General features: G+C 39.9%; 1 protein-coding gene across 14 annotated transcripts in view; it reads right to left on the reverse strand.

The window, feature by feature from the left end:
* The window catches only part of inpp4ab (inositol polyphosphate-4-phosphatase type I Ab), a 79,332-nt gene extending 60,930 nt beyond the window's left edge, over positions 1 to 18,402 (reverse strand). For 12 of the 14 annotated variants that reach the window (XM_085449224.1, XM_085449231.1, XM_085449226.1 and 9 more), the window contains exon 1: positions 18,281 to 18,401. The gene's annotated coding sequence lies outside the window, so the exon portion shown is untranslated. Of the gene's footprint in view, positions 1 to 2,662; positions 2,745 to 18,280 lie in introns of all 14 variants that reach the window. The other 2 variants (XM_085449220.1, XM_085449232.1) reach the window with 2 other exon arrangements.
* Positions 18,403 to 25,537: the final 7,135 nt, after the last annotated feature.

The raw sequence follows: 25,537 nt of genomic DNA on the forward strand, positions 1-25,537 counted from the left end.
GTGCGGGTGGCGTGCTGTCATACTTTCACAACTCTTTTAGGGCTAAATATGGACAAAATAAACAGACACAGCCCGGCTGTCAATCACTATTTCTGAGCTTTATTTTTCTTGACATCAAATACAGAAAGTCTCCATATGTTGCAAGAAACGACAAGCATGGGAGCTAGTTGAATCCCTCCTCCAACCCTGTTTTCCTGAGGGCAGATCAAATGTGCATATCTAACCTCACTGAACAAGTAGCTTACTTCTGAGCCCACAGTGTTTGTTGTGTATCTACTGGCCTCAAACAGCTCTAAGATATGGAGGAAACATAAGTAATGTAATTGTACATCACTGCCAGCTACAATCTTTTGGGGTTTCACAGCTACTCAGACAAAATAAGACACATGAGGACACAATATGTCTGATTGATTCATTGGATTTTAATTTCATTTCACTTTCAGTGATTATAGTTGTCTTGTGTTGTAAATCAAGCGCACCTTTTCTTTTACAGAGGTGCATTTTCACCTTTTCTTAAAAGCAGTTTAGTTCAGCTCAAGCAAACATAACAAAAGGGAACTCCACCCCTAATTTTTCCATTTGCATCCTATTTAAATTTAAAGAACTCTAAAAGCTTGTTCACGTTAAATATTCAAGAATAAAATACTGACAGAAGCGGTCCTGATTCTGGCCATGTTGGTGCAGCCCTGAGACATGACTTTGTATATAAAACCATATGTGGGAAATTATTATGAATAAGAATAAATGAAGGAATTAAAATGCACACTACCCGAGGCCTGTGCTGTGGGTTTTGTGGATTATGATGGCAGATCACTTTAAGGTCATGTCCTATGCTCACCACCATAACACCAGTATACATTTTTAGGTATTTGTCATGGATACAATAACGCTGCTGGGCATCAGCGTATCGATACAGGGACACCAAATACCAATATTTTATTAAATAAATTAAAATGTTCTGGGCATGCTATGAAAAAAAGGAGGGCTCAACTCATGCTTACATTAAATCAGCTCAACTGAAAAACCCTGGACACGCTTAGCTTCGATGATTAATCATAGCTAATTGCTGTATTATCAGAAACAGACGGCTTATAACCAACGGCTTGATCACATTTAATTGCAGACTGAGTCCATCTTTTGGTAACATGTATGGCAGGTTTGAATGACAATGTTAGTGTGGACACATGAAACAGTATTGACAACGTTTAACTTTGACAATATATGACAACATGATAATATTGTATTGAGTATTGTGATACTCTCCTAGCATGGGTGTCTGGTTATTCCCATGTCTGCTATCTAGTAACTAAAAAGAAAGCTGTTTCAACAAAGCTTTTAAAGAACAACTGAAAGCAATCTGATGATGACCGTAACAAACTTGTTTCACAGCTGGAGGCAACAACAACAACAACAACAAAAAGGCCATTGAGGCGATGAAGGCACGCATACAGGAAATATTAGCAGCTGTTGAAAAGTAAACAAAAGACTCCACCCAGCACTTGATAGCAGCACAGAAAGAGGAAACTGTGAATTAAATGGTGGAAAAGCAGGGTTTAACCGGACTGTTAAAAAGCTCAAGCCAAGATAAGGTGGAGCTAAACTTAGGTCTTAAAATCCCAGGAAAAAAGACCACCTAGGATACGTTTGAGCTTACATTTGGCTCGTGCTGAATGTCTGGATATAATGTTTTTGTATAATTTGCTATTAACAATAAAATGCTGTTCAGGTTTTCTTTCACGATTTACTTTTACTATAAAATCCTACACTACTGAACAAGCACTCGCGCAGCACTGCAGCAGCTGTGTCGCCTTGTATTTAAGTGTTTTTAACCTCTCCAAACCTTTCTGTGCCACCACCACCTCTCGTAGCTAAACTTACAAAACCCTGGCTGACCTGTGAAGCTGATAACCACGTTTGTGCAACACCTTAACCTACACTGCTGTGCGACACTGCAAATTTTCTATCTGCTACCAAGTAAATACAGGGTCAATACTGCCGTTACCAATACCAGTACCGATACTTTCCACAAACAAAGGCAACTTATGTAGTGTGTCATGATTTATGAGATGAATCATTATCAATTTACACACGAAAATTAAGACAAAGACAAAATATCGAACTTACCATACAAGTATCGATACCAATACCGACATAGTATCGATACTAAACGATTGTTGATAGAGCCGCACACCCCTGCTGAATTCCAGTGTCACAGTAAAGTCTTTTATATGCGAATATTTAGTGCGCTAAAAATATTTTTCAGTAAAATGAAACTATTTTACGTGAAACACAGAGCTAGAACGTGAAATTAAGATAAGATAAAACTTTATTAATCCCTCGGGTGGGTTCCTCTGGGAAATTCGGTTAATTAAATATGTAGGAAAGCGGGTCCAGGATCAAAACAAACTTTTCCTTGCTTGTGAGAATCGGATGAACCCAGCATCTCAGTTTCTTCCTCTTCTTGTCAATTTATGTGCATTTTTTACAGCAGATTTTTGGGTTTTGTATTTTGCTCACTGTATAAAGCCCTAAAGTGAAACCAGAAAGTAGGAACATATCCTGGATATATATATCCTGCTTTATAGTTCAAGCCACAGGTGCCATGCTCGTTGGTTCTAGTGGTTTAGGTCTGTGGTCTCTCTGATATTTGTTGCCTACTCACAGTCTGCTGATGGGAAAACAGGAAAGAGGAAGTAATCTGATCTGGGGTCAGTGAGGACGATGTTCCAGGCACATATTACAATCTGAAAAATGGCAGCAGAAGGTCAGGGTTTTAGAGCTGATCTGCGATGTGTCCCTCTCACATACGGAACTCTTAAATGAACCCACAGTCAGGGTTGGGTTAGCAGTTGCTCTTGCTGTTCATTTTCAACCACTGAAGCAAAGCTGGAAAATAAAAATGACGCAGCAGCAGCAGTAGCAGCAGATCAGTCGTCAACATTTGCACCCATGAGCCGATAACAGTTACCCCTCTGTGTGTGTGTGTGTGTGTGTGTGTGTGTGTGTGTGTGTCCTCTGGGATCGGCATTAGAATAAAGCATGAATAATTTCTTCAGAGCGACAGAGCAGCTGTAGCCCTTTCACATGAAAATGAGCATTGCCCACGACCTCAGAGTACACCCACTTTCTCCCCCTCCCTCTCAGCCTCATCACCCTCACCATCCATTTCTCACTTCAATCGAGCTCAACTCTGGCTCGAAAAAGCTGCAAATGCCACGACTTCTCCTCAGCCCTACGAGCCAAAGAAACCCAGACAACAACAACAAGCTGACGTGTACATCTGTTAATCACGTTTCTGATATTTGCTGAAAACGTCCTGGAATATATGAGCTGACAGAGAGGGATGTTGAGTATGAAAGGAGAGTCAAAGCCTCACTCTGTGTTTTGTAGTGTGAAACTGCTTCTGGCTTGAGCCAGCACCCACTTCCTTCTGCTGTTTCAGGAAGTGTCTTTAAACAATCTGGCCCACAGCAGCAGCAGCTCTAAGTCTGGCCCCCTGATCACACTTAAGAGCTGATATACTAGTCTTCCTACACTTCAGATTCTGACTAACAAATATCTCCTGAAGGTCTTTTAGACCTTTTTAGAACATAAAGGTTGGGTTTGTAGACATAGGATTAAATATAGTGAAGCCTGACTTGTTTAAACCAACCATCACACAGCTCTTTAATGAAATGAAACAACCACAGAAGTAAAACAGCACACAAACCACTCAGTTCACCAGTGAAGAGAAAGTTGGCAGTCACATGTTGACAGGTGAAAACCTCTGTTTAGACACATTGGATACTGACTTGTCAGGGATATTTCCTTAACAGCCATGATTCAAACAATACCTGATGATGGCTTTTCCAGCATAAACGTAAGACGAGTACAGTTCCGGACATTAAATAAACACACAAAGGGTTACTGAATACTGTAGGGCTTTCAAACGTGAACCAGTGAAGCCGCGGAGGTCTTTTCTGCTCAGGATTATGCTGCAACACAAAAAGATAAATGTTAGATTTGTATTGTTGATTGTCATTTATGCTTAGAAATATTTACTTATATATGCTTAGAGTTTTGTAATTAGTTGTAGATTGGTAGAGGTTTTGATCCTTGATAGTCTGCAAACTTTGTGTGTATTAGACAGCACTTTGGGAGCATGAGAGGTCATACCGTGTCTTATTGTTTTATGGTAGGATTAACGTAGTTGCGTCTGTTCTAGTCTAAGTGCTCTTTGTTTAGATGAACTGCTGGACTTCCTCACCGTGTTATCTAGGATGAACCATCTAGGGTGAGGGGGAGGCTACCCTCTTCCTGACCAAGGATGTTTGACCCTTTGATCAGCAGTCCACACACACACACACACACACACAGGCAAGGTACTCTTTGTGTATGTAGACGTCATATGTTAATGAACTTATGCATATTCATGTAACCTCAATAAAAGGACAGTGATACGGGAGAACGGACGAGAGCTACTGGGGTCAAGCGAAGGGACGGCGCTCTGTCCAGTCTCTCCCGTGCACGAGTACCATGAAGAAGTTTGCCTACTTGCGTCTTGCTTGCAGTGTAATTATATTGTCTTAACGTTCCAGCGAATAGGTTCAAGCTACAAACCTAACAATGCAGAAAAGAAGTGTCTTCAGCTTTGGAAGACTAGAAGACAATGAAAGCAGAAGCGAGCTGGCAGTGTCAACTTGCGAGTCTCTCTTTGATGGAAACTGTAAGCACTGGTTCCTGCACCATAAAGGAAGTAATCACTGAAGACTTGCTGATGAAGAACAGAAGCCTTAAGCCAACAAACACAACACAGGGCTCTTAAAACATCTGCAAGCTCCGCCGCTTCAAAAGGAAATGACCTAACTATTGTTTAATACAGCAATGCTGCAAAATACTACAAACACTGGGTGTGTATCTAACACCTGCCAATCTGCAGCCACTGTGGTAATGCCTGTTGAAAGGCGTCAGCAGGCAGCCATGACTTTTATAAATTGTGACAAAGACATCAAAACAAATTTGACTTTTTAAGCATGTCCTGCACGTGACCCATCCAGTCTCTTTTTAAGGTTCTCTGGAAAGAAACAAGTAGCTCCTTCCAACTATATATGACCATTTAAATTTGTACTTGTATATTATCATCATCGTCTCTTTCTCATTATATCTATCCCCTCCTCTACCACTGCTCTCTCTCCTCCCACATCGCCACCTCTTTCAATCCACTTTACTTCAAGCCTCATCTCCTCAACTGAAGTCAGGGCTCTAACACATGATAATGTGCTTAAACATGCTCATTTACTCACAATATTGATGCAGTTAATTACGGTCAGCAGATTAGAAATGCGACCCTCACATCTCCAGACAGCTGAGAAAAAGCTGGCTAAACAACAGCAGCTGGTTATCAGCGAACATGATATCAACTAATGTGAGGCTCCAGTGTCCTAACATTTCCCTCTGATAAACAGTTTGATTACATTTTCTCATAGTATGAGAGTTTATTCACCAAGTGTCCGAGTCCAACAATGTTAAATCCACTTCAAAGCAAAGTTTCACTAATGCAGGCTAACAGCAGGTAACAGAGGCTAACAGCAGCAAAAACATCCACGCTTACCAACAGTAACGTTTAAGAAATCCTCAAAAATCCATCTCCATATTGCTGTCATCAGACATTAGTGAGCTTCACCAACTCATAAACTTGTATTAGACTCCTTCCACAAAGTTTTACAGCCTCCTCCGAAGTACATAGATGTGAACTCACATGGTAAGCTGCGGCAGCCAGAGTTGTTAGTCCTACACTGACCACCATAGATTATGAACTTAAACTCGGAGTGGAAAGAAAACAACTCAGTCGACTGCAATCTCCAATCAACTGAGATCTAGTGGTGAGATTTTACATACTGTGAACTATTTTATATTAAGTTGGCATTCGATACACCATTCCCAAATTCTGCTGTAGACTGGCTCTTTGGGGAAAGGGACAGGTCAACAAATCTATTAAGGGCCATTCTGCTGTGCTTTGTTCACAAAGTGAGACTCAAGATCAATTCTGTCTTTTAAAAACCCATCTAAAAAATACAATACACAAAATCAAATGTGATATTTGGCACATTTGACAGCACTACAACACCAGGATGGTGGCATTTGTCATTACTAAAAAGCAGCAAATCCATGTTTTTTCTTTGTCCTTAAAAGTTGTCAAAACTCAGTCTTTTTAAGTTGGCTTGTGCTCTAATTGTGGCTTAAAATAAGATTTTAACATGAATTCAGAGACTGAACTGCCATTAATAACCCCTGGAGGGTCTTAGGTCGATTTGTGGCTCTAAGCCCAATAGTGTATGCATTTTTCTAGGACCCTCCAGGGGTTAAATTCATCATGTGGGCACAAACATCAGGGAGTTTTGAAACCACCTTTTGTTTTTTGCTAACTATTCTTCATCCTTTTCTCAATCACGACCCTTTATCTACTTACTAAGTATGTTTGTAATGACTAGGGGTGCAACAATACACAAAATTCACGGTTCGGTTCGATACTTTGGTGTCACGGTTCGATATTTTTTCGATACAAAATAAAATGTTCATGCCTTTTTAATTTGTCATTTATTAAAATTATAAATATATATTTTAACTCAAAAGTACAGTTTTTAAATTTAACCCTAACCCTTGTGCGTGTTTTTTATTTTGACAGCGAATGCGCACCTGTGGACCACTTATGTGCAGCCCTGGTTATTTAGCTCATCATATTGCAGCCACAGAAATTATTTTGTCCATGAAACCATAAAGCTGCACTTTCTTTTTGCCTTATAGTCTGATTTGTCATAACTTCTCCATTTTGTGGTAAGCTTTTCTTTGGCTGTCACTTCTTCACCCTGACCTGTCTTATTTGGCTCAGCAAAACTGAAATAAATCCTGCTGCTTTTACACACGCACTCACATAAGCTCAGCGATTCTCTGCGCGATCAACCTCTCACATGTTTAAGCTTGCTGCGGGAGATTTCACTTGTCATGTTTGCGTAGTAAGCTAACGATTAATAAGACAATGTCAGAGGAATTGGTGCACAAATTATCATCACTCACAGATCAGTGCTGTCGCTCTCTATACACAGTTCGCGCGATTGCAAAGTGAAAGCAAAAAACAAGCACAAATTCAAACGCGATTTCAATATGTCACATATTGACAGTGGCTCACCGATGCCAATGACATAATTACCCAGCTACATTTCCGAAAGAATGCAGAAGCATTGACATATATTTTTCCTTCCTACGATAGCCCGACGGGCAGGGAAGAGATAGATTTTGGTAGCCCGACTGGAAAAATCACTAGCCCCGGGACGTCGGGCTAGCGATTTTGCGAGCCCTGTATCTTATTGAGGAATCACTCATCTTTGGAAAAGAGAGTTTATTACAGAGAAATGTCTCTTTCCAAAATAAAAGCTATACTATCCGCTTCTTCTGGGCTATATTCTCAGCAACATATTAAACATATCAGGTCCCCATAAGGCGAATCCTGTGCTAACGGCTCTCTAAATGACTCGGGTAAAGTTAGTAGCATGCTTGTTGTTTTTGTCTTTGCACTAGGATGATATTGGTGTAAATGTGCAGTCATATTCGTTGTGTTCCCACTAGTGCTTTCAGGTTAACCTCGTTAAAATGACCTTAACGCCACAACACGGCAAATCTCCGTTAACGAGCTACCCCTGATCGCCCCGTGCATGGGGCTAGATGGCCAACACGTTAACAAGCTAACTGCGCTAACACGCTAGCTCCCACCCATGTAATTGAGCATTGCACGGCACATCCAACATACTGTTTTACTTTAGTCCATGACTCGCTTACCTTCAGGGTCATACGTCACATGAAAACCAAAATAATTCCAAACGCCAGATCTGAATGAGGGTGGGGGAGGTTCAATTTGCCATGTTGCAAGGAGAGCTTAACTTCTGTCACGCTAGCTTGCCCTGCGCTCTTCCTTCTGACTATGCTGTCTGTGTGGAGCGCTCAGTGAATCTGCGTTCGACTACTCCGCCTAGGCTGCACTGTCGAGCGCAGATCCACTGAGCGCTCCACACAGACAGCATCGTCAGAAGGAAAGTTGATAAAATAAATTACAAATGTTGTATTGTTCGATACATATGCGTACCGAACCGAAAGCACTGTATCGAACGGTTCAATATCGATACGAATATCGTTGCACCCCTAGTAATGACACAGTAAAACTACCAGTCACACTTCAGCCATGAAAGCAACAGTTATCTAACATAAAATCTCTATGTGGTGAAGCTGACTTACAATTACTAGAAAATAAAACTTTCCACGGCTCTAATTGTGAAAACTGATACTCAGACTGCTGGCTTTATTTCACCGTCTTGTCCCTTGAGTCGTGTGAAAAGTGAAATGCTTCAGTGCTTGCATGTGCAGGAAAAATTTATTTTGCTCATAAGGGTGGAAAGAAAAACCGCTAATAAACAGTTCTACGTGACCTTATCTGGTGCGAAGGAGAAGTAAGTCACTAATAATGAATCATCACAATGACACAAAAAAATGTCACCATGATGAAGGCGGCAACACGGAGCACTAAGGCTGCTGTAGGCAAAAATAATATCAATAGGCTGGGTGTTGGAGGAAGGGGGTAGTAAAGAAGCCAATAAAGTAAGATATGCCAACATCCTGACTGGTTACTCACCTCAATGCCTTTTAAATAAAGGTCATCGTCACCCTTTAAGACTAAGATTTCACTTCCCCGCAGACACATATGGACAACTGTATATACCAAAAACACAGCATTGCTTATATTATCCTACCTCCTTCCTCGCTAGAATTCTTCCTTTCCCTCTACATATCACTGCACATTTGATTTTCTTTCAAATCATTTACAAACAAGACACAAGCAGACAGCAACAGTACACTTCACAAATTCATCATCCTCATCTAAGAAGTGTTGTTAGGCCCCGGTCACAAAAGAGTACGGCCCAGTCAGCAACCACCAGGCAACTACTAGTTGCTAAGGAAAAATGTGTATTACCGTTTGGCAAGGGGCTCCCTGGGGTTCCTGGCAGTCAATGGTTGAAATTGGATGTGAGGTAAAGTGGGTGCTGCACAAAAACATCCTTGAAATTGGTTGCTAGCAGACTGCTGCAGTTAGCCATAGTTTGCATGGTAGACGCCAACTTGTCTGCAAACATTTGTCAACTGCAACAAGTGCAACACAAACCAGAAATGAAGAACATTCACCTTCCAACATCAGGGCCCTTTTAATGTGTTAAATGCAGCACTGAGGCCCCATCTCCAGTTTACACCAGTTTGAGTTCTCCTCTGCAAGTAGTTGAGTGTTTGCAGACAAGTCTGCATCTTTCATACAAACTAAGAGTGACAGCAGCAATTAGGGCTGCCACAATTAGTCGACTAGTCACGATTATGTCGACTATTAAAATCGTCAACGACTAATTTAATAGTCGACGCGTCATTTGAAGCTTTGTAAGATCCTGAAAGATGCAGAAATAAGTAGTAGGATTTAATTGTGTAATAACGGACTGAAACAGAAGATGGCAGCACTGCATGCACAAGGATGCCAGCTGCCGTTAAACCCTGAAGAAGAAGAAGCAGTGTCCGGTATCGTAGCTGTGTCCAAATTCAGGAACCGCATCCTCCTGTGCTCGTATTTGTAGGCCGATTACGTTACAGCGACACGACAAAGACTGTGCAAATTCGAAGACTCCGAAAAATGGGGCTGACAAATGCGTCCTTCATTTTTCTAGATTTGAAGGATGCGTCGGGTGTATACTTCGTGGCCCAACCTATTCCAGAATTCACAGCGCGGCCCAGCTCAGTTTCCAACAATGGCGGCAGCTAGTTAGTTTTAATATTACTCTTATCATTCTTTCTGGGTCACAAAATAAACGTTTAACATATTTTCGGGCAAGAATGTAACTGTGTAAACTTCAAATATCTGCTCAGTTTATCAGGACACCACATATTTTCAAAAGCGTTCCGACGTTTTCGGAGACGTCTGTTACCCACTAGCTCGATAGCCGGGGTTCAAGGCTCACTAGAGCCCGTTTCAGTATTTTATTTGTTCCTGAGTAAATCGGTTTGGCTGAGATGAAAGTTATAGTTTTTACACAGCTGAATAAACGTCAAGCAGACAACTGATCATCAGGAGTGTGAGATGCTCAAGAATATACTCCGATGTCCCGTTATATTTTAGATAGCAAGGAGTTTATTAAACTTCACCGAAACAATCTGCAAATTTCATTAAAATTTAATAAACTATCATCTTGTCTTTATTTTTAGTTAGCACATACCTTAAACACTTAAAGCTGTGAGCTAATGATAGTTATATAAGAGCAGATGCTGCTGGTGCAATAAGCTGTACGTTTTACTCCCAATGGATGCAGAATCTGATTAGTCGACTAATCGCAAAAATAATCGGTGACTAGTCGACTATCAAAATAATCATTTGTGGCAGGCCTAGCAGCAATCAATTTCAATTTCATCCATCCATCCATCCATTCGCTTCCGCTTATCCTTTTCAGGGTCGCGGGGGGCGCTGGAGCCTATCCCAGCTGTCATAGGGAGAGAGGCAGGGTACACCCTGGACAGGTCACCAGTCTGTCGCAGGGCTAACACACAGGGACAGACAACTAGGGCTGCTCGATTATGGCAAAAATGATAATCACGATTATTTTCACTGAAATTGAAATTGTAAAAACTATAACTTTCATCTCAGCCAAACCGATTATGGCAAAAATGATAATCACGATTATTTTTCACTGAAATTGAGATCACGATTATTTGACGATATTTATTTAACCCGTTAAGACCTACTATAGAACCAAGTCCACCGGCTTTAAAGGGTTAACAATGACTTTAAAAAAATAATATAAAATAGTGTGCAACACCACTGAAGTTTTTTTTTTTTAAACTCTCTTTTCAACCAACGGCAGTCACTCTCCAAATAACTGCTGCTTAGCTTTCCGAGCTTCCCTCGGGTCCTCTTAATCAGCGGTCTCCAACCTTTTTTGCGCCACGGACCGGTTTATGCCCGACAATATTTTCACGGACCGGCCTTTAAGGTGTCGCGGATAAATTAGGGAGGGGGCTAATAATCGGCTCAGTCATTTTTAATGATCGTTGAAAGCCCAGATCGTAATCGTGATTAAAATTCGATTAATTGAGCAGCCCTACAGACAACCATTCACACTCACATTCACTCGCACATTCACACCTAGTGGCAATTTGGATTATCCGATTAACCTATCCCCACAAGCTGCATGTCTTTGGACGGTGGGAGGAAGCCGGAGTACCCGGAGAGAACCCACGCAAACACGGGGAGAACATGCAAACTCCACACAGAAAGACCCCGGCCTGATGGTGGAATTGAACTCAGGACCTTCTTGCTGTGAGGCAACAGTGCTAACTACCGTGCCACCATGCTGCAGAATTTCAATTTCAATTGAATTTAAAATTCTTTATTGTCCCACAAGGGGAAATTAGTTTAGGAGCAGGCAACAATAAGAGTAAACAAAACAATAATATTAAAGTTATAATTACAATAAGAGCAACAGACAGAAATCAACCAATGGTTAAATGACAATTTCCTCCAACTAAACTCTGATAAAACAGAAACTCTAATTATTGCTCCAGACAACATGGCCTCAGAAATTAGGCAGCATATCAGCTTCTTAGACCCTTATGTAAAATCGAGCCTCAGAAACCTCGGTGTCATATTTGACAGCTCGATGTCGCTCGAGCAGCATTCTAAGCAGCTGGTCCGAAACTGTTTTTATCATTTAAGGAATATTTCAAAACTCAGACTAATGGTGTCAAAGCCTGACCTTGAGACGATTATTCATGCTTTTATTTCCTCCCATTTAGACTACTGTAATGGTCAACAAATCAGCCTTAAATCATCTTCAGACTGTGCAGAATGCTGCAGCACGTCTCTTAACAGGCACCAAGAGAAGATCTCATATTACTCCAGTTTTAGCCTCCCTTCACTGGTTGCCTGTAAGTTTTAGGTTTCATTTTAAAATTTAAGTTCTAACCTTTAGGGCCCTACATGGTCAAGCTCCCCAATATTTATCTGACCTGCTGAAACCAAATTCATCTTCTCGAGCTTTAAAGTCATTAGATCAGAGACTGCTGGTGGTACCGTGCACTCGTTTTAGAACTCGTGGTGATCGGGCCTTTCAGGCAGTGGCACCACAGTTGTGGTATTCTCTTCCACTGTCTCTATGCTGCACGGACTCCACTGATCCTTTTAAAAAACAGCTGAAGAAATTTTTATTTAGAAAAGCATTTGATTAATTTCCTCTTATGTTGTTTTTATTGTTTTACATTGTTTTATATTTCCATTTCTTGTGTTGTAAAGCACTTTGTGATTTTTAGCTGTGAAAAGCACTATATAAATACATTTTACCTACTTACTTATAACTCTCCACAATCCCAATATCAGCAGTTTTAATAAAAGTGGGTGATGAGCAAGAAAAGAGAACTTTCTAAAATCAACACTCAGGGCTTTAGTTTCTTAAACATTCAGTGAAAGGAAGGACTCATCACGCCAACTGGTTGCTAGCAACTAAAGCGATCAGAAGGAGGCTTCTGGTGTAGCACCCTCATTGCGACTCTGGACTCTCCTCCTCCTCCTCCTTTACACACCCACTATGGATAACGATGTCATCTGCAAACATAGTTCACAAAGACTAGACTGCACTGACAAGCAGTAGGGCAAATCAAAATTTAAAAGAAATTCTAAATAAATTTCTTATTTGTCTTGCAGGGAGAAATCAGTATATCATTCCTCAAGGTTTGCATCCTCCTATTTTCCCTGCCTGTCTGCAAACATTTGTCTCCAGCTCGCTGCTTCCCAAATATCTGAGCCAGTTAATACCTTCTCTGCCAGAAAAAGCAACAACATCTCCTCAAGAGGTGTCCCATCATACCCAAACTGCACCTCTCCAAAATGGTGTCAAATATAAGCCTGTGTGGTTACAATGGTGGATTCTCATATTAAAAGCATAATGAGATCACCACGTGTAAAGGTCAGTCATTCCCCAGGCTTCAGACTGCTCTGCGCTCAGTGTCAAATGCTTTCTTTTCTTACATTAGGCTCTGTTTGATGTCACTGAGAGCTGACATCTTGGCTCCACCCACCTGCAATTCAAGCCATCTGTTTATGAGGGGCAGCCAATGAGAAAACAGATGGCTTTTAAAGGGACAGAAGCTAGAAAGGATCTGAAAAGAAACTCCAAACTTACTTTACTTACTTAATTTGGAGAAAATGTTTTTGGTGCGCAAGTTCAAAGGATTATTTTTCTTTGTTCCCTGAAAGAGACTCAAGAGAACAATCAAATAAATCAATATTTTGTGTTCTGATAGAAGGATAATAGTGGTCTACACACCTGAATCAAATGATTACTTCATTACCAGGCCTCTGCAGAACTTCAAGACATGTTGAGGAAATAATTTAGCCATTTAAATCAGCTGTGATAGATCAAGGACACATCTAGAACCTGCAGGACACCGGCCCTTGATGCCTGGGTTTGGACACCACTGGGGTAAGCAATGGTGAAGACTTAGATCACAGAGGACTAAGCAACAAATTCGGACATTCAAAACTGCATATTATAATAGCTGTAGTGGCGGGAATACATTTTTCCTACTCTATTTGACAGAGGCTTTATTGATAGCAAAGTCATTATCGAATTGGCTTACTGATGTGTTTCTTTATCGAGTCCCTTTATTGATTCTTAACCTGGTTTTACATGAGGAAACAAGTATACCCACGCACATTTTCAGTGTGGATACAACTGCTTTATTATCTGAAATCCTTCTCCCACATTTAAAATGGAGGAGGTGAAAAAATATTTGCATGACGATCGTTTTCATTCATGTTTCAGCATGTTGCTGTTGGCTTCACCTCAACTGAAATAAGTTACAGAAAATATAATGAGCCAGAACCTGCATGGATTAATAAAGCTGATAAAAGCACATAAAAGTCTCATTCTTTGGAAAAATTTGGAACCGGTTTCAAGTGACACTCGTTTTCAGTTTCCATCTGAAAAACCAGTGCAGACATGGTCAAATCAAAGCATCTAAACTATTTTATAGCCAACTCGTCATTACAATTTTACACTAGCTTGAAGCAGAACTTTTCAAATTCCTCTTAATCAATCTGAACTGGTCTCCTTGTATTTTACTAACTATTTATTTTATTAAGTTTGCTCGGGTAGCTGTAGCTAGGCGGTAGAACAGGTCATCTGCTAAACTGATGACTGGTGCCAGTCTGCATGCTAAAGTATCCTTGGGCAAGACACTACCGTGTAAGGACTTTATCTAAACTCTAAGTCTACTACAATATGGTTAATTTCTTACCAGAACTTTTCTTTGTGGTTTAAAAAGAACTGTTCACAAAAGATATTTGTAGAAGAAACTAAATAACTCTTGCAAATCTGGAATTAAAATTATTTCCTTTTCTTTTCCTGAACAGAAGTAAGATATGGTAAAAATAAGATACTTATCAGGTTAAAATTACACTCACCAGACTTTCAGGTAGACCTGTTCAACTGTATATCAGAGATTAAAGGTCAGTACAATTGCCACATAAGCATGGTATGCATGCATGCATGCATGCATGGTATTTAAATGTGAATAACATTTGGTTTGTATACTCTACTGCAAGAAAGCTTTACATGTCTTTCAGTTTCTGTTGATCAGTTGGAACTGCAACAGACATGAAGACATCTTTGCGGGAAACTGAAATGTAACCTTAAATTACCTTTAGAATATTTGTTGGTGCCTCTGTGAGATAACGTCTCGTTACACAGTACTGTATAAAAGTCTCGAGTCACCGCTCATTTCTTTATTTTGTTTGTCATTGTCATGCTGGAACATGAAGCCACTGCCAATCAGGTGCTTTCCAGATGATGGTACTTTACTGTGTTCATAATTCATTAATTTAGACACAGACCTCCGACACCACTGGCTGAAAGCAGGATTGCTGGATTTTTTTTTCTCACTGTTAAAGACGTGACTTTCAAATACAGTTCATCTCTTGTAGACAGTTCTCTTTTTAGGCTTGCCACTTCTTTGACCTCCGATTGTCCAATTTCCTCTGATTTTTAAAAGGACAAACTGCACACCATGCTGAGATATGCAAAAAATTTCAAGTAACATCTCTTTGGGAATCAACATGTTTGTGAAAATAAATACTATTTTGTTTTTTGGAATTTTCCATGGACTTATCTTTGGCAATTTTCATAGATTCAACTAAAGAAATGGAAACAAATGTTGTGTTTCTGTGGCAGGATGATAGTAAAAAAGTGCCTAAAGATACATTTTAAAATTGATTCTTTGCTGAGCTGTCTGTTGTGTGCAGACACAACACTGGTTCATCCCTTGAGTAAGGAGCCTTTTGTGCTCAAGTGATTCATATGTCAGTGTTACATGGGTTAACAAAAAAAAAGGAAAAAGAACTTTTGAAAACCTTCAGAAAGCCTGGAGAACTATTGTTCAAGAGCACTTAAAAAATGAAAGAAAGGTCTGGCTCCATGGAAGCAAAATATAAAGAAGTGAGAGGTGGCTCAAGACTTTGCTCAAAGTAGATATTATTAATTTAACTTTAAATTAGTTTTACACTTGTATCAGACCAGTGCTTGGTATCAGCAGATACCCACAGTCTAGTTATTGGTGTAGTAACTTCTCATTAGTCGCTGATCTCAATAAATGAAACCAGAACTAGCAGATGTGATGAAACGTTTCTCTTTGGTTTTATTCAGTTTTGCTTATGTCCTGAATCCCAGCAAAATGCTGATGGCAGCGGATCTACTAGCTCATCTCCACTGTCTTTCCATCTTTGTGTTTAACATGACCTGATAACATCGAGGGTTTATGGAGCGATGTATTTTGATGAAGAGGATGACACAGCTCATTACCAACCGGCCTCCTCCTCCTCATTATGTAAGCTACATACTTCTCCTCCTGCATGTATTAAAACAGACGGGTAATGAGACAACAGAGAACATCTGCCACGACCACCGCCGCACACGTGCTCGCTGTATACATGACGAGAGCGCAGAGGGAGACGCGGATGAAGATGAATCAACGTGCTGCCGCCTGACCCCCAGCTCGGCACTGAGTGGGAGAGTTTGATGAGTCACCACGCGCACACACAAATATAACAGACAGAGGAGGGCAGTGACCAGATGGCTTCAAATCACATCAATCTGTCAATACAGACAGAATCAATACGCCATCTTTCTAAATTCAGGGACTAAATTTATTTAACTTGACATGCAAAGCCTCTTCACTCGAAGGTAATTAACGATCAACAGCAAGCAAGTGTATTTGCCGCTCTTCTTTCTCATAAACTGGATTTATTTAGAGGAAGTTAACCCTCAAATGTGGCCAATCCTGAGTCATAATCAGAATTCCCTCTTTTTCTGTTAGTTACTGTCTCCATTACTCGGTTTAACTGCTGCACAGGCAAAGATGTAAACAAAAAACTGTAAGAAATCATTAAAAAAAAAATCACTGTTTCAAAGCCTCCCTGACTTCTAAAATATTACATATAAACTCAGCGAACACTTCACCAGACGGATACAGCTGTTCAACTGCTCGTTAACACACAAATTTTAACCAGCCAATCACATGGCAACTGCACATCAGGATGTGGAAGAAAGGTGATTTAAGTGACACTGAATGTGGCATGGCAGCTTGTCTGGGTAAATCAGAAACTGCTGATGTGCTGGGATTTTCCCACACAATCATCAGGGTTTACAGAGAATGGCCAACAAGGGAATGGCCAGACTGCTTTGACCTGAAAGGAAGGCAACAGTAACTCAAATATGCACTTTTTACAATCAATGTATGCAGAAGAGCATCTCAACAGTAGAAGACCACACTGTATGCCACTCCGGTCAGATAACAACAGGAAGCTGAGGCCATGGTTCACACAGGCTCGCTAAAACTGGACAATAGAAGATTAGAAAGATGAGTCAGAATTTGATGTAAACAACATGAAAGCATGGATCTGTATGGCTTCATATCAACAGTTCAGACTGCTGCTGATGGTGTCATGGTATAGGGGATATTTTCTTGACACACTTTAGGCCCCTTAGTACCAACTGAGCATCGTTTAAACACCACAGCCTACCTGAGTATATTTACTGACCATGTCCATTCCTTGACATGGTCCCTGGACAGTGCACCATCTTCTGATAGATGTGGAGCCGATAAATGTGCTGCAACTCTGCAATGTTATCATGTAACGTTGACCAAAATCTCTAAGGAGTGTTCCCAGCACCTTATTGACACTACAACATGAAGAATTAAGACAGACCTGAAGGATGTAATACTTTCACCAAAGCAAAGTAAAACACACTCAAACTGCCTAAATGTAACACCTGTTCCACACAAATGTGTGATTATAACCTATATACTGTAATTTGTTTATATATATATACTGTTTAATAAACCAGACTAAACTTTTAGGGGTCTCTTTACATGCCTGAAATCAAAGATGCAAAAGCCAGCTGGAAGACTTATTTGCTCATCATCTGGCACCAGCATTGAAGCTAATTTAAATCCATTCATACACACTCGCATTGAAGGCCTTATTTCCTGGCAGGTCACCCTCCACGACCACCACCACCACCACCTCCTCCTCCTCCTCCTCTAGAGCATCATCAGCTCTTCAGAAATCGATGTCCAGCTGACCTTGAAACTCAAAACCAGCAGAAAAAAAACTGCAGTAAAGTGCGCGGACCACATGTGCCAGCATCCACACGCAGTAACGCGAGAACAAATGGCCGTGTTGATGCGTGCATGAGCCGCAGCATCACTGCTGTAAGCACGCCCAGCGGTGTCATAGCAGGACACTGTGTATGTTTACACTCCTGTCACACACACAGAGGCACGGGGTTGTAGGAAAACGCATCGTTTTCCTCAATAAGTTACGTAATAGAGGCAGCAGCGTTTCTGCGCTCTGACCCGCCTGCCACACTCAAGAAACCACCTACACATCTTAATATGTCCTGTCAGTACAACATTGAACACTTCAGCGCATTTATACCCCCCGTGCTGTCTTAGTTAATGTCCTCTGCGTCTGACGTTAGACGTCAGTTACAAGTTTTATCTGTGAACTGTCTTCTTCACTGAAACCAAACCAACGCTTCCGTTTCCCAACTTACACTCAGCACTATAAACACTGACAAAATCCGCAGAAATTAGCTCTAAACAGCCGACAAAAAACATCTTAATACGGCGTCACCTAAATTAAGGTTTACCGTAAATAAACTCTACTTACGGGCTCGGCTGCGTGCGGGATTAAATATCCGATTAACGAGCAGAAACACAAACTGTTAGCAGGAGAGCGTCCTCAAACTGCCGCACTGTTTCCTTCACTGCTTCTTTCTGGCTGCAGCAGCCAAAGCCGTCGGCCACGCCCCCTCCGCACAGCACGCCGGTAGCGTCATCACGCAGACCTTTACGCAATTTACGTTACTATTTTTTTTATACAGACTGACAAAAATTAAGAAATTATCTTCCTTAATAATAAGAAACTGTTAAACGTTGAAATAATAAAGCTATTTATTTTAATGTTTGTATTTTTTAATCTCCTCGTATTTTATTTTGATTTGTATTCACCGAGAGAATGACTAACTTGAAATGCTTCCTCTTATCTTCATCAGTGCTCTTCAATTTGTAATATTATTTGTTAACAGGATTTCTGATTTGTTACTTTTCCACAGTTGACTTGTCTTGTTTTTACAATAATTTGCTTTGACTGCAGCCTTCAAAAAAATAAAAAAAATTAAAAATAAAGACTGTATCTCTATATAACTTATATACAGTCAATGGCTGAGAGTTCAGCAGCAATATTCAATAAGTTTACATCAGACTGGGTCCATGTTACCAGCCAAACGGGTAATCATAAGAAAGTTTTGAATTCCGTATGTACGTATTTGGGTGTTAAGGTGACATTTTTGCAAGAAAAAAAATTATATAATTAGTTATAAAAAAAACTGAACACGTATGTATTTAAAAAAGCATAAATAAATAACCGTGTTAGAGTTACTACAGCAACAGGTTGTAGCTCACTGTGCCATTTTTGAACACAACGTTGGTGCTTTTGCCTCATTTTTAAATTAGTAATCCCAGTAGAACAGTCTAAGCAGAGACTTCAGTGCTTGGCAAACAATCAATAGAATCAATATAATTATAAAATAAATAAATAAATAAATAAATGTCAACTTCAGGAAAAAACTTGACTTGATTTTGTGTCTTTAGGCTATTGTTAACAGCAAGCATGAGGTTAGTGCATATGTGTTTTTATTGAAGGGATTATTGCAAAGGAAAAAAAAACTTCTCCTGGGGAACTACTGCTCAAGACCACTTAGCAGTAGTTAATGGGATCTCGTTTGTAATGAGTTGGTGGAATGCTGCTCATAAATATGAGTAGGTGTTACTGACTTCTATATAATTATTTATTAAATACACAGAAGGAAAATTTTAAATAACAGTAATAAACTACTCGGTCTCTCTGACAAAAACATGGGAGTTTAGTTGAACCAGGAGGGGGCGATATTGCTCTTCTTACCATGAGTTACATGCAGGGTATTTCTTACAATATCAGTCACAATTATTTATTTATTTATTAAAAACTGCTGAACCCACTCAATTCAATTCAATTTCATTTATACAGAGGCGAATCACAACATTTTCCTCAAGGCGCTTTAGATTGAAGGGTAGAAAGCCTACAATAAAAAAGAAAAAACCTCAACAATCAGACTACCCCCTTTGAGCAAGCACTTGGCAACAGTGGGAAGGAAAAACTCACTTTTAACAGGTAGAAACCTCCGGCAGAACCAGGTTCCGGGAAGGGCGGCGATATGCTGCGACCTGTTGGGGGTGAGGGGAGGAAGACCGGACAAAAGACACGCTGTGGAAGAGATTAACAATAACTATTAATTAAATGCAGAGCGGTGTATAAACACATATCTGATTCAGCCCTTAGTATATGCTCTATCAAAAAGTTCAGTTTTAAGCTTAATCTTAAAAGTAGAAAGAGTGTCTGTCTCCTAAATCCAAAATAGGAGCTCAATAGAAATAAGACACTTCATGGGGGCAGCTGAACCTTGTGCATAACAAATATTGAAAACTCATGCCTGTTGTAGACAAAAACCTAAAAACATTGAATGTGTACTTCTGTCTTATTTAGGTCATTTTTGTAGTCGCAGAAAATCATTTGAATTCATTTTATCCTTAAATTATTTTAACTCTCTATGGCAATGATTTTAAATTTTCAGACAAAAAAATATTTCAACCTACTTTTTGGGAGCTTGGGCTCCTTGTTCATATGTGAATCAATACATTCGTCCCTCCCACCAACAGAACTTGGTTTGTTGCCTCAGGGATGATGATATTAGTCTTAGCAGTAGCTAGCATGGATATTTGGCCCCTGAAAGGACCTACTCCCAGAGGTCAAAGGTCAAATCATCTGCTACTCATAATTTTACTTAACACTGAGGTGTTTTGTGTCACAAAATAAGTAAAGAAATGAAAAATAAATTTAAGGGACAGTGTAATCACCTAAAATTTGCCTTGGTTTGAGCTCCATAAAGCAGGGATACCAAACTCAATCACAGGAAGCGAAAAAACTGAAACGACGCTTTAACATTTAGGCCAAACAGGATGAACATTTATTAAATAGACCAAAGGTCACCGTGTTTTGAACAGAACTGTGAAGAGAAAGCCATCATCCAGAAAAGCATTAGAGTCTTTAAGTGATGATGTGATGAACCCTGCTTCCAGGCCCCAACTACTTTGCATTTAATTGGCTGTTGTGTTTTTAACATATCTTAATGGTTTGTATCTTGTTCTATTTAATCTCAACAAGCCCCTAAAAACAGTGAGTAATCACTGTCGGCCTCTCTCGGTTTTTATTACCGCTATTCATTTTAAAGCTCAGCTTTTAAACCCTTACGATGTAACTACAGTCCAGCCCATGCAGCAGTATATTAATGACTAACCTCATATACTGTGGATGGATTATCTCAGTTGTTCTCATAACTGAAGTTTGGTCAATTTACAGCATCCTGCCATGCGACTGTATTTGTCCCTAACCATCGGGAACTCTAACTTTTATCAAGTCGAAGAAGTTAGCCTTTGTCCTCCAGATTCACTGTTATATTATGCTAACATAGCTGTGTTGCTAGCGATCACGTAGCTCATTATTATAAACCAGCTAGCCCAACTTCAGTAACCCTACATACGTCACTGCTGTTTACTTTCCTGTCTTCATTTATGTCAGAAGCAGAGCTGTATGTTTTAATTTGTTTCAGAAATCTGTCAGTCAGAACATGGTACATTATATTCAGATGGAAACTAGTGAACTAACTCACCTGCTAACTTCTAACTCCGTAAAATTTCATAATTCTGTTTTCATAGATGCCTGGATGTTGATCTTAATTGTTACACCTGGTAGAGCAGCCACACCCTTAATTTTATTACAGATGAAAGAATTTAGACAGTTTTTTTTAAACTCTCAGTGATGCCGCAGTGATCGTTTGACTTATGGACCTGCAGCAGAGTTTGGGCCCAGACACAGCAAATTACGTCAGACTTAAAGATCCGATAGTCTGGTATCTCCTCGCTATGTTCAGTTAAAACGCATTTATGCAGCAGGACATGAGAAGAACTTTAACACAAAATAACACGTTGTCGCGTAACATCTTAGACATAAAATTGACATTAAAAAACAAAGCAAAATAGCACGGTCAAACTGTAACACAATGACAAATGATAAAACACCCCTGAGCAATCCGGCTTCCACAGTACAGGCTGCATGTCTTATATAATATATTTTCTTTACACAGGACATCATCAATAATAACACGAAAAAGTTCTCTTCTCTCCTTAGAGTTTGGTCTTTTCTCTTGGCATTTTGTGCCATGGTACAGCATGTGGCTCAGAGGGTGAGGAATAATCCACGGGACCGGGAGTCAGAGATGATGTTTGGGGCTGATGGTCAATCTGTGGCAAAGCTCTTGAAATGGAGACCAGTCCAAATTGCTGCTCTACAATGTTAGATCAGTTTTTAAAGTTACTTACACACTTGATTTCAGTCTCAACAATCCGGGGAAGGTATCCGCAAATTTATTCATAACTTTGCTTTGGTAGCAGCATCGCTCTCTCTGCAAAACAGATAACTGACACACAGGGGTGTGTCTAAATGAGAACATGCCCAGCAAACACTTAACTCTCTCTCAGTCAAATAGCATGAATATTATTAAGTCTAATTACTGTGTAGCTCTGCTTGTTTTCTTTTAGGTGTGACTGAAGCTACTGCTGTCAGTAAAATTAATGTCCTTGTCTGTTCTAAGGTTGCTGTTGTGGCAGAGATTGGAGGGAGCACTGTTGATGAAACCACAAGAAGAATGATGCCCTTCATTACTGTAAGTGCTCTTTTCAGGCAATATAATTTCGTTGGGCGCCATGGAAAGCGAGAATTTTGAGGGCTTAAAGTTTTTGAAGTGCTATATGGTAAGCTCATTAGTTGTAAGATATTTTCTTGATGTTTGAATAACAGATGCTCACTACAGCTGTAGTCGTTCTGCCAAACAATTTAATCAGTCACTTAAGTTTTTTTATACTCTGATTTTGCATTTATGTAAGGTTTTATGCAGTGTCACAGTATAAATATAAGCATGTTTAAAAGGGAAAAGACAACGACAGCTGTGTCTTTAGATTCAGTAATATAGTCTCACTTTCTTGTGGTCAATATCCGTGCTTTACAGGCAGCTTGAAAAAAATGCTCTTACCAGCCAGATGAAGAAAAAAGAGGCAGAAAAGGCAGGTTTATTGGTGCAAGAGCTAGAGGAGGAACCCGCATGGCAAGGGCACAGTGACTTGTGCAAGAGTGGTATACCTTAGTGACTAGGTTTAGATAGACTGTACAAACTGTGGAGGTAAAATTAATTACAACTGACTGACAACTGACTTAAAACTCACTGACTCTGATGCTGCTGCCCGAACAAATGGCTGGAAAGCAGATTGAAATTTCCACAAGAGACTTGGAGAAGATATTCCGCATCTTGGTGTAGACATTAAAGTAGTCGTTCCCAAACTTTATCTGATGGCCCTATTATATATTCGGTGCCCACCTGGCACACACCTCAAGAAGTAGAATCTGTTCTCTTTTTGTTTGATGTAGTCGTTGTTACATTTCCAGACTTCTCCCTCCTTTCTCAGCATATAAACCGTGCTTTGTTTACTCCTGTTCCTCCTGAAATCCACAATCATCCATTCTTTTGTGTTCATTATGAGGTGATTGTTTCTGCACCATGCAACAAACTGGTTAACCACTTGCCTGTTCTAAGCTTTGTCCATCACTGAGACACTGTCTTTTAAACAGTTGTCTTCAATTCAGATGATATAAGGTAAAATATTTCTCATTAACTTGATTTTTGAGCGCCTACTTGGTTAATCCTTTTGTAAATAGCTTTTCTGTTGCCATGTGAGTTCAGTGTAGGGGGTCAAACAACTTGATCAGCACAACCTCCAAAACAACTCAAGTAGTATCGTAAATCTGATGTTGTTTGTTAAAAAAGGCACTAATATTTTTTTTCCAGGACCAATGATCGGTGAATGAGTGAAAAGCTGTGGTTCGCTGCATTTCTTTTTCTTTTAAACTGTATCACATTGATTTGTTATTTTTTTGTTTATACATTGGACATATTAGTTAATATGTTATAAACAAAAAAAGTATTATATTAAAAAAGCATACTGTTAAAATTTCATATTAGTCTGTATAAATAAAAAAGATAAACTGTCTTTGTTGTACAGGTGATTTAAATTATAGCTTACTGTATTATCCAAAATCCCATCTGGACAAACACACTTGGGGCCACCATGGAAACTGAGGACAAAAATAGCTGGGTCCCAGGCGGGTAACCGAAGTGGGTCCGAAATATCAAACATGCTTCTACCCATCTGGGCCACACACATGTTCTTTTGGCTGGGCCTGATTTGATTAATCCAATTGGACAAACACATTTTGGGCCACCATGGAAACAGAGGACAAAATTAGCTGGTTTCCCAAGTGGGCCCCAAATATTAGCCCTGCTACTCCACATTTGGGCCCCACTTGTGTGTGTTGACTGGGTGGGGTGTTCCACTGAATTTATTTTCTAGGTTTTAAACATATTAAGAAGAAAAAAGACTAATGAAAAGACTTCGAACGCTTGTTAATGACCCAGACAAAGTGTGTACACAACCATTTACCTAAAAATGCAATCTGCCTTTGGTGGTTAGCAACTGTGACATTCAGTAGTGCCCTCATTGTTTTGACACACAAAACAAAAACAAATGACTCTCCTGCACACCAACTACACAAAACCATACAAAAAACTACACCCTCAAAACATGCCAAATTACACAAACCTCAAAACTCAATATAGCGCGCTCTTTCGCGCTGATGCACAGTGTGCAGGGGTGTTCCAGTCATCTTAAATACACGATGATTCCCCAGAGGTAACAACCAAGTTTAACTTTTTGCCTTTAACTTTCTTAGCATAAAGAGTGAACACACAGGATGATTTTATTTTTGTCACCGGGTGGTGTTGAGGTCTGAATCTGAGGGCAGCTCCTGTAATCACAAAGAGAAACGAATCATCACAGTCTCTCAAATGTGAAGTTCATCTCTCACAGCTGGAATAAAGCTGAACCCTCGCTGTCCTCTCACACTTAAGGATCTGAAGTTCCCTTTTTTCAATTCTGTTGACAGCTGTGAACTGTTTGTTAAAAAGGCCAAAACTCTATGTACATACAGATTATCTTGTATAATATTTATCCACAGTGTGTGGTACAGTTATGTCAACATCGATCAAAATCTCTGAGGAATGTTTCCAGCATCTGATAAAGTGGTCAGTGAATGTAAATTGTAAAATCTCACAGAACAGCTCGTGCTCTTACAGATTACCAGTCTAATACATAAGATGAGCTACAGCTCACATTGCTTTCGATCTACTGATTTTGTTCCACACAAATGTGTGATGTGGTTTCAGTTATGTTTAAAGATAAATTCCCATAGATTTAAATCAAGGATGTATGGAGTGCCGGCTCTATTTATTATTTTTGCCCAGCAGAGGTCGCCTTTGTTAAGGAATTAAAACCTTCATGCTCTTTGGTTCGGTTTCTGCAGTTAAATAAATAAATAAAAAAGGTCCAAATGCACAGTGATTTATTATATATCGCGTCATTTTATTGTTTTTCGTCCTGCTTCCACTCATCATAAGGTCGCCGATGAGTGCTATACATTTGCAGTCATTTCTTAAGGCTATAAAACTCTCTATGCAGTAAAGCTACAGGTAGCAATAAATCCGTTGTTCAGTCACAGCACTTACATCCTCACATCCTTCATCTATATGATTAATGTCCAGCTGCGTTGTAATGCTCATCGTTGCTCTCCTGGGATGTCTCGTCACAGCAGACAAGCGTGTGATGTCATCAGCAGCTCCAGTCAGTCCGTTTTTATCAGGACAGCCCAGCTCAGTGTCGCCTG

Source organism: Copadichromis virginalis, linkage group LG23, assembly GCF_057382275.1.
Source record: "Copadichromis virginalis isolate Kocher_CV1m ecotype Utaka linkage group LG23, C_Virginalis_male_GT1.1, whole genome shotgun sequence".
Lineage (NCBI taxonomy): Eukaryota > Metazoa > Chordata > Actinopteri > Cichliformes > Cichlidae > Copadichromis > Copadichromis virginalis.